At 35.8% G+C, this 4,681-nt stretch overlaps 1 pseudogene; it reads right to left on the reverse strand.

Moving 5' to 3' along the window:
- Window positions 1-87: 87 nt before the first annotated feature.
- On the reverse strand, window positions 88-3,330 carry LOC145619581 (pentatricopeptide repeat-containing protein At2g03880, mitochondrial pseudogene; annotated as a pseudogene).
- Window positions 3,331-4,681: the final 1,351 nt, after the last annotated feature.

Consider the following 4,681-nt stretch of genomic DNA (forward strand, 5'->3'; position numbering starts at 1 on the left):
ACATGATTATCTCTCTCTAATTAGGTATATTTACAGAGCATTTCCCTAACAAACTAACTAAGTTCTCCTTCAAGCTACTCCCTAAATTGCCCCTCTTCCCTAACACCAGTTCATTGCACACTTCACTTATAAGTACAGGTAAAGAGGAGTTTAAATGTTTGTGTGTGTGTGTGTGTGTATTTGCTACTATGCAGCTATACAATGGCATCCCGGCTACCAAAAATCCCCACATGAACACTTGCCACATTTGAAGTGATGAAACCGGTAGGGATCCTTCAACAGAATTTCCCTGCCAACTGCTGCACTAACAAACTTAAAAACAGTGTGGCAATCACCACAGACACGAAGGTTCTTGAATACTCTGAGGATTGAGCCTTCTGGGGAGTTAATTAACCCGTATGCAAGAGCAAGTCTCTCACTGTGGTTCCATAAATTGTGTTCCTTCTGCTCTTCATCCGTATCATGCAAAGCAAAGCTTGTATCAGGGACATAACCTGCTTCAGTAATCAGCTTCTTGACTTCTTTGAGCTTTGCATCTATTAGCTTTGTCTGAGAGTGGGTTTTGTCTCCCATTCCAAAAGAGCTGACCTTGTTCTTCAACTTGACCCAGCTACATGCAGGCTTTTTCTTTACATTACCCAATTGCATTTGATTTCTGATACTCTCCACATCCTCCCAGTTCCCACTTGATGCACATACGTTAGAATACAAAACATATACAGAGTCATCATCAGGTCCCATTTGTATAAGCTGCTGTGCAGCTTTTTTACCAAGTTCGACATTACCATGAACTCTACAAGCAGCCAATAAGCTCCGCCAAATAAATCCATTGGGAGATACTGGCATTTCAATCAGAAATTTCTCAGCCTCAGCGAATCTTCCTGATCGCCCAAGCAAATCAACCACACATACACAATGCTCAATTCCAGGTGGAATTCCAAAATCCCTTGTCATGGAAGAGTAATATTCAAGACCCTCATCAATAAGGCCCCCATGACTACACGCACTTAGAAGGCAGACAAAAGTCACATAATCAGGTCTTATCCCTACATCAAGCATTTCATGGAAAGTGTCTCTTGCTTGTTGAAAAAGCCCATGCCTTGAGTAAGTTGAAATTAAAATGTTCCATGATAACCTTGACCTGTTAAATGGTTCTGGAAGTAAATTCAAGACATCATCCAATTCCCCGCATTTCCCATACATATCCATTGCAGCATTTATTACATGCAAATCTATGTCCAACCCAATTTTAACAGTCAGTCCGTGGAGCATTTTACCCTCTTCCAGAATTGCCAAGTTGGCTGCAGCAGCAAAAGCACTGGAAAAGGTAAATTGATCTAAATCCATCCTCAGATTGTACATATTTTTGAACAGTTCCAATGCGTCTTCTCCCCGGCCATGACGTGCATTAGCAGAAACTATGGCATTGTAAGTGACAGGAGTTACGTTCCTGGATATACTGAATAGTACACTGCTTGAGTCAAGATCACCACATTTGGCATACATAGTAAGAAGAGAATTCTTCACATACTCGTCTGATTCAAAACCTGTACAAACAATATGTGCATGAACAGACATTCCACGCATCAACAGACTACTGGAAGAAGAAAACGAAGAAAGAAGATTCACTATGGTTATGTAATTTTCTTGCAAGCCTCTTCTTCTCATTAACTTATAGGATATAAATGCTTCATCAGCTTCTTCATTTTCAGCATATCCTCCAATCAAAGCATTCCATGTGACAGTGTCTTGATCAGGCATCGTCTCAAAAACTTTTTGGGCTTCAATTGTCAAACCAAAATTTGCATACATGGTAACCAATGAATTACCAACAATCAAATTATTGGCAAGGCCAGAACTGACAGCAATAGCATGGACAATATTGCCTTCAGGAAGGAACTCTTGGCTGGTACATGCTCCTAACACACTAGCAATACTGACTTGGTTTATTGATGCCCTTGCCTTCAAAAGCCTACTCAAAAATCGAAAGGCATCCATGGATTTTCCATTTTGGGTATAACATGTAATCATTGAATTCCATGAGATTAAATCTTTCTCTGGCATTGTAGTAAATATCAACTCGGCATCATTAAGCTGTCCAGCTCCAGAGTACATGGTAAGAAGAGTATTGCACACACAAACATCTGTATGAAATCCATATTTGACTACAAGACCATGAATTCCCCTGCCCCATTTTACGAAATCAACAGTATCACAAGCCAATAACAAGCTGGAAAGTGTAACCGAGTTCACCTCATCATGAACAAAACTCATCTGCCTGAAGTATCCTAGGGATTCTTCACAAAGCTTGTGATGACCATATGCTGTAATTATTGAATTCCAAGAGATTGTATCACGTTGCTTCATCAAATCAAACACATATGATGCCTCATCCAAATTTCCAAAGCTATCAAACATCGATATAAGAGAATTAGAAACCGATAAATTTGACTCAAACCCAAACTTTATAACATGTGCAAGAACTTGCAGACCCAAATTTGGATTCTGAAGCATCCCACAAGAACTGATCACCACAGTAAATGTATTCTTATTGAAGCCTACCCCTTCTTCCCTCATCTGCTGATACAGATCAATAACTTCCTGAGGTTGTCCACTATCAGAATACACAACCATCAGCGCAGTTCGAGTAACTACACTCTTATATGGCATGCCCTGATAAAGAGTCTTAGCCTCCATCAAAAACCCATTAGTTCCATAAAAATGCAGCATAGAAGTAACAACAAAGACATCATCCAATAATCCTGACTTAACAACAAAACCATGTAATTGAAATGCTTGAGAAATCATATTATTATTCGACCTACTACAACCAGTGATCAAACTCGATATTACAAACCCATTTGAAGCAAAGTCAGAAAAACTTCTCATTTCACAAAATAACTCAAAAGCCTTCACATACAAACCAACTCTCACAAACCCAGAAATCATAGTATTCCAAGAAGCCTCATTTCTAAGCGGCATTTTATCGAACACATGGTGGGCAGCATCAATACACCCGAATCTCGAATACATACCAATCAAAGTATTTGAATGAAATATGCTAAAAGGGATCAAACCCTTGAAGCAAATACAATGCAAAGCCTTCCCAATGAATTGGTTGGTAATATTTGAGAACCCTTTGGTATAAAATTGAGAAATTTCTGGGTTTGGGTGATAAGAAAGCCATGAAAGTAAATCTGTATTGTTGAATTTATCTCCTGTATGTTGGTCTAAGTATGTATGAAATGCACGCTTATATATCGAAAATACAGAGGATTGAAGTTGGGGATGAAGAAGTGATACAACTGATCTTGTTCTATAACAATTCATTGGCAAATGTATGATTGAGGTTTATAAAATAAGGTGTAATTTTTTGTTGTTTGGCGGGAAGTATTAATCACTGGTCACTACTCATTTAAAGAGTTTTTAGCTTATTCAGCCTTTATTAGAGGTTTGATCATGGTGTTTAAAAAAAAAAAAAAAAAAAAAGTGTTCGACCAATTTAGCTAATTTGGGGGTTTGGTAAGGTTTTTCTGTTCAAAAGCACTTATGAGTTTTTTGACATTAAATCATTCAATAATTAGCTTTTTAGCTATTGAATGCACTGAAACAGCTAACAAATAACTATTATACTACAGTATATGTTTACAAACACATAACAGGTTTGTACTAATACTTTTTCAAAATTTTAAAGTTTTGCATTAATTTCATGATTAAAATCCTTAATTATATTTAATTTAATAATATTAGAATGACATATAATATGGTAATAGCTTAGTGGTTAACAATATACTTTAAAACTTAAGTTCGTGAGTTCAAATTTTGTGAGAGCTATATTTTTAAGCACGTAAATGAAACACTCGATTGATTGAGGAAGGTGCCACGTGACACCTAAATTTCTTAGGAATGTCTTTTAATACATAAATACAAGTACATAATATCAGCAATTATGACAAGAATTAATATAGTTAGCTTTTGGCCCGGATGACGTCCTGATCGTTATAAAATTGCTATTGTTAGTAAACATTATTTAAGTTTAAATTGGTTAAAAATATATATTAGTTTGAAACTGTAACAATACAACAAAATCAAGCAATCGCACAAACCAAGCTATAAATAGAAACTTTTTATATGGTTAGTGAAATTATAAAACGATAAGAAATACTGTAACATGTAATGGCTGTAATGAAATTAATGATAAATTATTAGTGCATATAACATAATTATTGCTAATAATAAGATAATTGTTGTTAAGAAGATTAAAAAGACACATTATTAATAGAGCTTAGATGGTAAGTATTCAAGTTTTAAACAAGGTTTCGTAGACTTACCATGTCATTAGTTCATTACTCATGTGGCACCAAGTCATAATGAAGAGTGTCAAGGGTGACACATATCAATAACATATATTGTCCTTCTAATTTTAAGAATAGTATAACTATGCTGATTTCCAAAATTAATTGCGAAGGAAAGATTAATAATACCAATACTTGGAACAATAGGACTATAGGAGTGACTAGCGAATTGCTAGAAATTAAAAGTAGGATTCTTTTAAGGCCCTACTCTATTCACCTTATTACCGCAAGTTCCAGGAAAATAAATTCCGACAAGAGTCAATAAGAATTAGTGAAATTCAATTTATAACTACAGCAAGTTCTAATAAGATGGGACATTTCAAATA

This window comes from Chenopodium album, chromosome 27, assembly GCF_948465745.1.
Source record: "Chenopodium album chromosome 27, dcCheAlbu1.1, whole genome shotgun sequence".
Taxonomy (NCBI): Eukaryota; Viridiplantae; Streptophyta; class Magnoliopsida; order Caryophyllales; family Amaranthaceae; genus Chenopodium; species Chenopodium album.